This window comes from Sarcophilus harrisii, chromosome 3 (assembly GCF_902635505.1).
Source record: "Sarcophilus harrisii chromosome 3, mSarHar1.11, whole genome shotgun sequence".
Lineage (NCBI taxonomy): Eukaryota > Metazoa > Chordata > Mammalia > Dasyuromorphia > Dasyuridae > Sarcophilus > Sarcophilus harrisii.
The window spans coordinates 252418594-252431506 of NC_045428.1; the positions used below are offsets into that span (position 1 = coordinate 252418594).

At 48.6% G+C, this 12913-nt stretch overlaps 1 long non-coding RNA gene across 1 annotated transcript; it reads right to left on the minus strand.

Moving 5' to 3' along the window:
* Positions 1-8139: 8139 nt before the first annotated feature.
* On the minus strand, positions 8140-11028 carry LOC100914631. The gene is made up of 2 exons (XR_004232946.1): positions 10445-11028; positions 8140-10006 (listed from the first exon to the last, which is right to left on the minus strand). It is a non-coding gene; the product is annotated as an uncharacterized LOC100914631 (long non-coding RNA).
* Between the last annotated feature and the right edge of the window lie 1885 nt (positions 11029-12913).

The following is a 12913-nucleotide window of genomic DNA, read 5'->3' on the forward strand; positions in this document are numbered from 1 at the left end:
CTGAGGCAGGAAGGGGACCAGAATTCACTACAGTGTCCTAGACCCAGTCCTATTGGAGTTGGATTCCTCTTCCCTCAATACTCTTTAGTTTCTTTGAGAATGTGAACCTTTCTACTGGTTAGAAAAGTAAAGGAAACCCTTTACTGGTTAAATTGGGCCTGGGTAGTTTTTGTGTATGCTTCTTGCCTCTGGTCCTGTCTTTATGAAGTGGCATATTTGCATTTTAAAAGAAGACTGCTGGGAGAGGACAATACATAATGCAAAGGAATGAATCCCTAATGCTAGGATTTTAGGCTTGAGTCACCGGCCAGTAGGAGAAAATGGTTTAGAACCTGCCCAGTAACTCTAAAATCACTACTAGTAGGAGACCACTTAACTTTGCTTACCCATAAGGCTAGTTCTGTTATTATTATTACAATATGTTAAGAAAGGTATTTTCCTAGTACTTTCATAAGAATTGCCATTCTTAAGTAATTGGAATTCAAATCATTCATTTTATCTTCAGACTGAAGCCATAAAGAAGGGAATAAGCATTTATTAAGCATCTAATATAAGTCAAGCATTGAATCAAATAGTATCTCATTTGATCTTCAGAATAACTTGGTGAGGCAGGTGCCTTTATTATCTCCATTTTACAGTGAGGAACCTAAGGAGAAGTAACTTGCCTAGAATCACATATATAAGTGTCTGAGGCTGGATTGGAACTCAGGTCTGATGGACTCCACAGTGTACCTAGTCTACCACTATTCATTCAGCTTCCTATGTATGTGTCTACAAATAAGCGTGTATCAGTTTATGCAGACATATGTATCCCTAGTCTAAAATGATTGAAATTTAAGTTGGATTGTGTTGAAGGGGTAAAGAGGTCTGAAATGTTATTTAGTTAAGATTGGAAAATAAGTTATTCCTGTTCATTTTTCTAAGAGATTTCTATAATAATTATGAAATTCTCGGTGCTTTTGTAAGCTCACCTATTTGGGTACTCCCTCCAAAAGTACAGATCGAGACCTATCCAAGTTTTCTCATCCTATGCTATTGTAGTCCATATAAGCCCCCAGTTCCTTCCGAAGTTTATTCAACAGTCTAGGGACCTTTATGTAATATTTATTGTATGAGTACAAGTAAAAAATAAGGGCTATCTATCTACCTATTATTCATAATTTTTGATACATGATGTATTTCTTCTCTTCTAAGTCATACTTGTTTGGGACATCTTTTACACAGCTTCCCTTGCAAAGGTCTTAATTGGTAATATGTTGCAACCCATTCACTAATACCATAATTTCTTTCTTGCCCTTTAGGGCACTTGCAACTTTAATTCTTTGGAGATCATGTTATCCCATTCATCAAACCTATATTTCATCAACAGAAGAAGATTGGTATTAAATATATATCTTTTGAGGAATCTCCTATGATCTTACATGATGCATGGGAGACATTTGGTTGGAGGTGAGCTTCTTAGGAAAGCATTTTGCTCTATCAAATTGAATGGGCTTTAAAAATAATTTCAATAAGATTTTATTTTTCCTGAACCTTTATCCAGTCATATGGTTAAAGCTGAATATACTATGGAATATTGTTTAAAAAGTTCTTATACAATATCAAGAATGTATAAATGTGTATAAAATATATAAAGACAACATTCCCATGAACTTTTCGAGTACTATTAAAAAAACTATCTTAATTCTATAAACTGTATCATATTCTAGTAGACATTTATTTTTTCTGTTCAACATATACTGCTGATACCTATTTTGTTCAGTTCGAAAATTGTTTCTGTACCACCTAGTGAACTTCAAAAGGGGAGGGGGGGGGGGGAAGAATCCAAAATTTGTGATTCTAAATCATTTGCTAGCTTTCAATAAATTGTTAGGATGCCGCTTAAATGGTAATTTGTCAGAAGAAACAAGAAGTATCTGTTTTTTTCCTGAAACAGACTAGTGACTGACTTCACTGCTACTTTTCTTCCTTAAGAACTTGCTTATTTTGTACTTCAATTAGTAGTCTAAGACTGTGCTTTTGAAAGAAAGAGCCAATAAATGATTGTGTTTTAAGTTTAATCTTTTCTGTTTAGAGATTTATAAATACATTTGAATCATTTTCTGTGTTTGAAAGCAGCACTCATGAGCTGGTTCCAAAGGTGGGTGACTTACAACCAATCAGGATCTTAGATGAGTTCTAAAAGAATGCCATGAAGAGTTTGGATTCTTGGGGTTGAGGAGGGTGAAGTTTTTTCCTTTCTTCTTAACATTTTTTGTTATTGAAAAAATGAAAAGTACTTTAACATATTTATTTAGTGTTTGCAAAGTAGAACAACTCCACTAGATGTTCATTATTATTACAGCTATTATACTTACTTTTTGTATAAAGAAATTGGAGCACAGATTTGTTCATAGCATGCTGCTAATGTCCAGTGCAGAATTCGAGCCCACACTGTCCTGAGTCCAAATCAAAGTATGGGAATTTGGAAAGGAAATGGAGAGTTGGGTTTGTTTGTTTTTTAAGCATTACTACTGGCATTTAGAAATAATTTACTATAGTCATAACTAGACAGATTTTCATTTTAGGCAATTACCCCTCTCCATTGACTATCAACACCCCCATTTCAAACAGAGAGCTCTACTAAATTTACAAAGGACTATGAATCCCCAGAAATCTTTGTGTATGCCCTACAATTTCTTTTGTATGATCAGAAATTCAAATACCCAATTATTTATACTAGGTGTTGACTAACTGCTTTTCTGTGGTTCTACCACTGGGGGCAACACAGTTAATTCTTTCTGTGTAGCTTTCTGTGAAATGGAACAAAAGCAAATCCCCAGGGCCAAGATGGCTGTTGCAAAGACATTTTAATAGAACTTGATAAGTTTCTGCTTGAAGTCCCTAATACAAATCCCTGTCCAATCACAACATAACCTGCCTTTCCCTTAATCTTGTTTCTAGAACTACACAGTCAGGGGAAACAGGGTGGGGATGAGGATAGGCAGGTTGGTCTGGTTAGCCTACCACTTTTAACTTAAACTTGTGTAAAATTATCCATCCTTTCAGTATTTGGAGGTCTTTTCTATTTCTGGATGGGAGGGTACTTCTACCATATATAAGTATCCTAGAAAACCTAGTGTGATCACTTGTTCTAAGGAGATGTCTGTTCTTTATATGACAACTTAAGAGAGAAGCACTAGAAATCAGAGGTTCTTGAGAATCTTAATATCTTAGTAAGGATCAGACCCACACTTTCATGGTACCAACAATCCAGCTCAACCTGCAATACATTGTGAATCTGCTTTGCTAAAACCATGCCCAGTGGAGACATCTATCGTTTTACTCTAGGGAACCACATTATCTCAGAGTTTGAAGGAATCTAGAAGACATCTGGTTCAACTTCCTATCTCAAGCAGGACTCACCTCTACAACATTCCTGACAAGTGGTTATCCATCCCCTGAACTCTTAGAGTAGGCATCTGTATGCTCCATGTGTAAGCTTCCTCCTAGGACCCAATTAACTAGATATGGCATTGATGAATACTATTCATCCTGAATGGTCTTCTGCTGTGTTTTTACAGCCATGCTCCCCATAACAGTTATAGATGTCAGAATTAGCCCTCAGGGAGAATGGTACCCACTGCAGGTAAGAATCACAGTGACTAGGAAGAAAAGTATTAAAAATGCTTCCATTACGAATTATGTTTCCTGAGCTACTTCCTCTCCTCTCTCCTTCACACTGAATAGAATAACAAACTTTTCCCACATGCCTGAGAAATTTTTACATGGCCCTGGCTATATAGGTACATAAAATAGGAATATAAAGCAAACATTTACTGATAATAAAGCATAATTTTGTGGTTGAGAACCACAGTTTAAGAAACTGGGCTCTAGATAACTTTTAGATTCTTACTAAAGAACAAAATCCGAATATATACCTTAAAAATTATTTGGGAAAAAAGGGAAGCAATGAATCATTCTAAATAAGGGATCTATTTGTTTATTCCTATCCCTCTGAATTCCTGTGGTAACTCCCACCCAGCGCTTGGACCAGACTTTCCTTCCTTCTGTAGCTCCTTTTAATTATCTTTCTCCTGCACCGTTTTAGACAGCCTGACAGTGCTTTGTTCAAGTACAGCAATAAACCCAAGTCTGTTCCTAATCCTTTTTGGTCCTGACCTTCGGAGGGAGCTGTCTATTTGGAGCCTGTCATGATCTTCTGGCCCCGTGGAGGTTATTAGGGTGAATAGCGTTGCTGCCGCCGCTGCCAGACATTTAGAGCGATGTGTGTTTTCCTTCCCTTGCATACTCGTTAGCTACGTCTTACTAAAAAATTGCCTCACTGGCAAAAATAAATGTTAACTCATACTTGTTCTAGCTGCAATCTAACCCATTTCCAAAACAAGCATGAGTATCCACCACTTTCCTACTATGTAAACTTGCCCAAATGCCCATATGATTTCTAAACAGCGGCTCCCTTCAGAATCAGTAAATCCCGGGCCTTTTGTTTTCCAAATAAATTTTAAATAATCAGGGTGAACAAGACTTGGACTTCCTTTTCAGCCCAACACACACACACACACACACACACACACACACGAGAGATCCCTTCTCCCATAAGATGTACTGTGACTGTAACCTTATCGGCAGGCGTCAGGACCGGTTACGTGACAGCCCTCCAGAGACACTAGCGGGCCCAAAATCAACCCAGTCTCATCTGGAGAGCAACAGAACTAGTTAAGCAGCCCTGGAGGCCAGAGCTGCCCCTGGGCGCGGCCCCAGGAGGAGGATCTGGGTTCCGGAGCTTTGAAGTGGCTCAGTATTTCCCCAGGCAGCTTTTGGCCCGGGCGCCTTAGGTTCCTACGAGGCAGATCCAAACCTCCCACGGGGCCCCTAAGAGGTCCAGTGAAAACCCTCTGGGTAGAAGAGGGCAGCAAGGATCGCACTACCTAGGGCCTGGAAGCCCGAGGGAGTCAGCGTTGTTTCTACTGCAGCCCAAGCTCCGTGAGAAGGAAATAACGCAGCTTTCTCGCTTAGCTACAAGGGGGCGGGGAGCTAGAAGCGGCGTTTGGCAGGGAATTCATCAAAGCGTAGGACAGGGACCAGGAGTGGGAGGGAAGGGGGAATGGAGGGAGGAGGACGAAACGTTCGTATCTGGGGCTGAGGCAGGAGGGTTTTTAGAGCGCGAGTGAGCAGCTGAGAGCATGCTGTGTGCGTTTCCCTCCCTCCCCCTTTCCTCCTCCCCCTCCTGCTGCCGCTGCAGAGATGGAGCCACGATAAGGGACAGGCAGCTGCAGCGGCTCTCGGGCGCCGGGCTTAGCCCCAGGTGCGCTGAGGTCCAGCAGCAGGCCTCCCACTCCCATGATCCCTCCCTCCCTTCTGTTTTCCTGGCTGTACCCCCTTCCCGGCCTTGTTCCTCTCGGCCCTCCACCCACCCCAGCTCCCCCAGACACGACTCCTCTCTCAAGCACCCAGTACAACTGAACCTGGAAAGAGCTACTTCCCTTTCTTCCTCAGACAGTTCGGGAAGCTAGTAGGGACACAGATCTAGGAAATGAGGTGGAGGTCTCCCACCCACGGTGCTGCGTCTCGGAGCAACCTAGAAACAGCTTTTTTTTTTTTTTTAACCGGTCTCCACCCCTGGCTACTCTCACCCGTCCTTGGCTGCCGGCAGGCAGTTCAGACCCCCCTCGCTTCACAAAGCCTCCGTAGCGTAGGGACAGGGAAAGGGGAACAACGTGGTTCTCAGATCTTTAATTATACTCCCAGCCTCTAACCTCCCTCTCCACGCCCCCGCCCCCCCTCCCACAACCCTGTAGTCGCCGCTGTCTCGCAGCCTTTAATCAATTTCATGATATTAAATATTAATTTTCCGCCAGCCAGGCTTTCTCCAAGGAGAGGGAGACGGGCGGGAGAGCAATGCAGAGAGGACCAAGTAGGTGCTTTCGTCTCCTTTCCAGAGGTAAGGAAAGATAGGAGCGTGGAGCACTCCGGGCTACTCTGCTAGGAACCCGGCCGCGGGCGAGCACTCTGGGAGATACTGGCCTCTAGCTCCTCTATTGGATAACTTTGAAAGTACTTGGGAGATCGGCTCGTAGGCCGTTTGGGAGAAGAGAAGGAGCGATGTTGCAATTAGAATTCCGGTGTACTGTGTGAGTGTGAGCGACTGCAGCCCCTGCCTCTTCAGTTTCCCCAACTCTTCTCTGGCTTCAATCCCCCTCACCCCACCCCAGGCACAGACACTTCCCAGTGCGTACCCGTTGCTTTGCAGGGATGATGGATCGTGCCTGGCGGGGGTGATTTGGTGTTGATCGCACATTATCACTGGCAGGTTGGACTGGTTGCTGATGGACGACTTCTAGCGGCTGCAGCTCCTTCAGACAGTGCGCAAAGGAATCGCGCTCGCTAGCTCACTTTCTCTAGCCAGGGTCTCTTAGCTCCTTTTCCTATTTCTCTGAATGTAGAAATCCTCCAACCCGAACTCCCCTGCCTCTTTCTCCTTTCTGTGGGAGTTAGGCTTAGAGGACCAAGCAGCACTCATCTCCATCCCGTATATAAACACTTCCCTCCTGGGTCACTCACACTCCACTCCGCACCAGCCTCTGGCCGCAACCACAACTAGTACGTGCTGCATGGGCTTCGGGCCAAAGAGAGGAAGTAAAGCTTCTGACACTTGTCTGTCCCCCTTCTCCCGCTCTCACCCTTCCATGTTTTCCACCTAGACCAGGAGATCCTTGGATTTATTTTAGCACTTCTGTTTTCCCACAGGATTGCTGAGAGACAAACAAGTCTAGAGAAAGGGAGGACAGTAACCATGATTCAATAATTTAGAATGCCCATCCTATATCCGTCCCTTTCCCAAACCCACATTTCTCTTGCTCTCACGTTTATTCTGACTTGTCTCGGAGGCGCTGCCGTTCCTTCTTCTTTCTCGCCGCCCCCCCCCCCTTTTTTTTTTCTAAAGTGCCTGCAGATACAAAAGCGGTTTCGTAATGCCTTCCGTCTGCGAGAGCCGGAGGACCTTGGCTAACCTTTCGAAAACTGATTGCAACTGCCTGTTAACAGCCTGTACTGACCGCATAGGGTACAGAGTAGAGGGTAATAATTTAAGTGACAGACTGCGAGGTGGCCCGGGATCAGCGGAACGGCCTGGTTAAATCCTGCCGGTCTGCTCCCCTCCCCCTACTTCGCCTCTAATGCCCCACCCCCACCCTCCGGAGCCGAGACTAGGCCGCTTCACTCAGACCCGTAGCCCAAGAGAAGTCTGTCAGTCAGTCAGTCTCTGTAATTAAAGGCTAGAGGGAGGGGAAAGCTACCCCGACCCTCACTGTTTTGTGTTTGTTGGAGTTACGAGACCCTTTGAGTTTTAGGAATAGCCAGAATTTATCTTCCTCTGCAAAATAGAAATAAACAAGCAACCTCTACTGACAGTGTTGGTTAATGGGAAACTACCACAAGGTCTGGGTTATTGTGTTTGGAAAAGGCTGGTTTAGACTGTTTTAAGTCTGGATCCTCCGTCCCTTCCCTTATGAGTTCACTCTCTAGTCCCTAATATATACAGGACAACCTGCTTAGCCCCGGGGTTCCCAAGATTCAGAAATACCAGAGATCATGTTGTGGGTACTGAGGGTTTTGCCTTTTTTCTGGTTGTTTTTGGAAACCAGACAGAAGTGGGGTCTGCGGAAAGCTGGGACATGGCGGCAAGGGGGGGGGGGGGAAGAGACGTGACGGGGAACCTCGGATACAGCTTCGTTCTTCTCTCTCCCCCTCTCTGGAGAGCTCACCAGCTGCTCTCCAACAGGCAGCGCCTTGAAATCTATTTAAAGAGAGAGAAAGGGGAGGAGAACAAAGGGGGGGGGGGAAGGAGAAGGGGGCGGCGAGCCTGAACCTCCGGGAGGGGGAGAGAGAGCGGGAGAGAAAGAAGGGTGGATCCACCGGTTCGCAGCTCACATCAAGCTCTCACATCTGTATATGTTCCGATCGATGGGGAGAATGGATAATATTTGTCAGCTGCAGCCCTTTCTCTTTCCCTTCCTCAGGAAGGGGGTGGGTGTGGGTGTAAGGAAGAGAACTGGGCAAGCAAAAGAGGCCGCTTCAAGGGCAGCACATTTCCTAATACAGCCATATGAAATCTATAGAAATAAAAGCCCGGGGATTTTTTCTTATTATCATTATTAATTATTTTTTATTATTCCACAGCAGCCAGAGAGCTCTTAGCAGCTGCCCCCTCTTCCTCTCCCAGTGGCTCATCTTCCATTCCCTGGCTCTTCTCTCTTCCCAGTCTCCCTTTGTTGATACTCAAGCTGCTATAACCTTCTAGCCTCTGAACTGTCGAAAAGAGGGCCTTTTGCTCTTTCACCCTAGGCCGCTGCCTCAGCTCTGTAAACTAGAGTGTATCCTTTAGCTTAATCTCACTACTGCTGATATTACTTCGGCAGCCTCCATAGCTCATCACCTACCATAAAAGACACGAGAGAAAGGATTCTTAACAAGAATGGGGGCTGGGGGCGGGGAGAGTCTAACGTCTGCCCACCCGGAAGAATAAAAGTGTCTGCTGCTCTGTCGCTCCCACCGACGCCCCTCTCCCTAAACCAGCTCCCAGACCCTCCCTTTCCACACTCAGAACCAATCTCCCCTTCCCGCCCCACCCCCACACAACTGCCCCTGGCTGGCAGTTGCACTTTGACTGGATCGTTCCCACACATGGTCCGCATTTCGCACAGCGGCAGCGTGTTTCCTCTCGGTTTCCCCTCCTCTGTGCCTTTCTGAGCAAGAAGGGAGATTTAGGGGAAGTTAAAAACCAAGTGAGTTAAGGCGGGGGTGGGAGGGGGGGGAGGAGAAGAGGGAGACGCGGAGAATCTCGTTCTCAAACTGAATTACTGAGTCAGAGGGGAGAACGCATGGAAAACGTTCTCGCCTCTACCGCATGGATATAGCCAAGGACTTAGGCCCTGGTCAGGGTCAAAGTTCTCAGAAAGACAGCCCTGGAGAAAGTGGGTTTTGAAAATCTAGCAGGGAAACCAAGGAGTAGGGGAATGAGGGGGGAAGTGAGTTCAAGCAAACTGTAATTCTTGCCCCCAGATAAAGAGTTCATTTGCACTCTGAGGCCAGGATTGCGAATATTAAAACCATCAATGGAAAAATAAATATACGTTAACATTTGCTGGAGGATTCACTTACTACAGGATCATCTTTCTGTGAACCACTTCAACTCTGGAAGCTTCCCCTTTTGCTCCTCTGGGAGGCAAAGCAACCTGCAACACTAAGTGGGTGCAAAGGATCAAGCCCAGAGACTAAGACCAATTCCAGGTTTCCTACAGAGAGTTGTTAACAGCCTTTTCCCTTTCATTTTACCAGTGATGGGGCCCAGGAGCGGGAGAACGTGGGGAGGAGGGGGAAGGGAGGAAAGGAACCCCCGGAGTGCGGCTGCCACGAAGTGTGGTGCGGGATAGAGGGGTGGCTAATTCTGGAGCTAGAGCTGGTGTCTTTGGTTCATGGTTTTTAGGCCTGGTCTAGCGAGGCCGCTTCCATCCCCAGGATGGCAAAGTGCCACTTCTCGGTGAATGCTCGCGGCTTCCCGGCCTCCCAGCGATTCCGGCCGAGCCTGCAGCGTCCCAGGCTGCTCCTCCGCTCGGGGCCGGGCAGGAAGCTGGCGCGCATACACTCGGCTGGGTAACAGCCACTTGGCCGGGGCCGGTCTCTCGGCAGAACAGCACCTTTGCGCCGAACTCGAGCTGGCCGGAGACTTAGTTCGCCGCTCCCCTCCCCCACCTCCCGGCCAGACTTGGCCTCTCCTCTTGTTCTATGTCACGGCCGAGGATTCACTGTCTCCCAGGGTTTCTCCCCTTCCGTGTAATTCTCCTTTAGTCTCCGTCTTACTCGTTCTTTCTTCGACTCGCTCGCCTTTGTCTCTGTCTCTCAGTTGAGTGTCTCCCCGTGTCTTCTCTTCTGCACTCTTTTCCCTGCTAGCTCCCTCTCCTGTCTCGGCCTCTCTCCCAGGAGCCCCGTAGCGCAGTCAGCCGTCCTTCCAGAGATTCAAAAAGAAGTTTTGTGTTTCCCCCGGGGGCAGCAGCCTAATGCTTCCCTTGTTTTCCGGAACAAAGCTGACATTCAACTAGGAGGGGGTGGGGTGGGGGGCGGCAGTTTGCCCTCCCCTTCTCTCTGCACCCCGCGCCTCTCCTTCAGAACACCAACTCCAGGGGCCAAGGCGGCAGTGGGGGTAGAGTGGTTCGGGGAGGGGGGGCGGAGAAGGGAGGAGAACTGTTTCCAGAGCCCAGGCCCTGCCACAATAGTCTTGTTGCAGTTCCCTTCTCCGATCGCGGCCGGGGAGCCTGAGAGAGGGCGGGATATGTTGGTGTCTGGGTGAGGTTCCCAGCCAGCCCAGGGAAAATGAAGGGGGTGGGGAGTGGAACTGGGGGCGCACGGGGCTGTTTACTGATTGACTTTCCTGCTGGAAACTCACCAACCGCAGCTTGAGAGCCCTGGGTAGAGTTACCACGCTGCCGTCGCTGCCAGCTTGGATAAGAAGCAAAGCGGTTAGATCCTACCATTTCTCGGCTCCGGACCTGGGCAAGGGAGGTTGCCCATAACCATGGGAGAAAAGGGGCGGGCGGGGGTGGAAGTGGGGGAGAAAGCTGCTCTGAAGGAGATCACTTTTGACACTCTGCTCCAGCTCCTCACCATTCTCCATCCCTCTTCCCCTAGAGGCCACAGCCTCCTCCTCCCCTCCTCTCCCCCCGCAGCGAGAAATGACAAGGGTCAGGCAGCCGAGAGTGGAGTGGGTCAAAGGGCGCTGCCCCCTAGGGTGAATCAGGCTGCTAAAGCTAGCGTCTTGGACTCTCCTCGCGAGCTAAGGTCTAAACGAGGGCTTTAGAATCGCTGGCGTGTCGCTTCGAGAATGCACACCATTCCTCACCCGCCGCTGAAACGGGCTTCTACGAAAAATGGACATGATACCACAACCTTAACCTTTATATCTTCTTCATCCTGGGCTACTCCGGATGTCCTGAAACGATTTCCCTCCTCCCCCTGCTCTCCACAGCTTCCCTCCTCCATCCCTCCCCACTTTTTTTAAATAAAAAAGAATGGAGTTATTATTAAGCCCAAGCTACTGGGGGCTGCTCTGTAACCTTTCCTCCTTTACGATTTTGCTCCTGGCCACCAGCAGCCATGCCTCATTCGCGTCCTTTACTCTCCCTCCCTCCCTCCTTCCTTCCCCCCCCCCCCCCCCCCCCCCCCCCCCCCCCCCCCCCCCCCCCCCCCCCCCCCCCCCCCCCCCTTTCCTGTGGTCTTTCCAGCCCTTTCCTCCACCCGGCCGCCGGCCCGCCCCGGGCTCCCCGCAGGCGGGCCTGAAATATGATCCTGCATCGGAAAGACTGTATGTAAACACCAGGCGTGCTCTGGTCCCCAGCCGGAGTAGCCCGGACCCGGGGCTCACTGCCCTCAGCAGCTCGGAGGTCCAGGGGCCCTCCCAGCAGCCAGCTCCCACTCCTCCCCGTCAGCCTTTCACCAGGCTCCCTCACTCAGCCGCTCCTCCTCTTCCCCCCTCCCCCCGCAGGATTGGCGGTGGCCTGCCGAGTCGCTCTCTTGTTTCCCAGTTGGCGCGGCTAATTGGATCCGCCGCCGCTGCCTCTTGTTGAATTTTCTAGCTTGAGACCGTTCAATCGTGTCTGCCCGAGCCCTCCCCCATCCCCCACCCCAGCTGTTATCTCTGCCCGGCAACTTGTTGGCTTCAAGGAGCCGTCCCTTCGCTGACCCCCGCTACAAGCTCTCTCATCCTCCCTGGTCCCCCTTCTCGCCCAGGTCGTTCTGAGCTCGGGAGATGGTGTAATAGTCTGTCCCTGAGCTCCTTAAGCTAAAATTTCAACAGGGGAATCAACGAAGAGAAGGAGCAATTCTTAGCTCAAGCGCACTCCCCATTCACCCTCTCTATCACACACTCCCCTTTTCCCCTCAGCGGGCCAGTGCCTAGTAAGAAAAAACGCAGGCCTAAGGATCGTCACACCGTCTTTGTTGGAACAGGGCATCTAGAAAAGCCTCAGAGAAGGAAACATAGATCGCCCCTTCTATTAGTTCCAATGGTCCCCAAAAGGGTGGGGAGCCTCTGTTCCGGGCGCCTCTCCGCTCTCATATGCTGACATTATTGTCATACAACTCTCCTTTCTCTTCCTAGATACCGACAGCACCAACCGCCCCGAGCGAAAACGCAACGAGTTTAGCTTTCTCCTCGCAGCAACAGCACAGGCTGGGGTGTAGGAGATATACCAGGCAACCCTGATAGTTGCTCTTCCCAAGTGCCTCCTTTTCAATGCGGGAGGGGTAAGGCAATGCAGCCTAAGAGGAAGCTTGGCAGCCTATTTCAAAATCCTTAACGCAGCCCCCCCCCCGCCCCCAGTCCCCGGGCCCCCACCTCCCAAGCGCCTGCGCATTGTGGGTCTCAAGGAACTCAGGCGCTGGAATCCTGCCGTTTCCCTAGGTCGATCTTTAACGTGCAGTACTCCGAGTCTCGATGTTCCAGCTCCCATCGGTCGTTTCACACCTTATCCATGGCTCGATGCTTTGCCACATTAAGACAAGTAGAAATTGATTGCCATGCTTCCTGATGAGGACGTAGACCTGGAAGATCAAGAAGAAACAAGGGAAGATTCCCTTAGAGTCCTAGTCCTGGTAGTTGCATGCAGAGGTGGTGGTGTAGGGGATTGTCTTGATTACAAAGGAGGTATTGACATCATGGTCCCTCGATGACATCTTAACATATTCCAGTATAAATCTTGGAATTTTCTTCCTTCGAGGAGGGCTTTTGTGCAGTAGGTCTTGCTTGTTCGATACCATTACTCTGCACTGTAACATTAACGCACGATCTCTCAGGCTTCAAGTCTGAAAAAGTGCCCACATTTATCCCATGGCCCAACCAGATGACTTGATTTTTTAG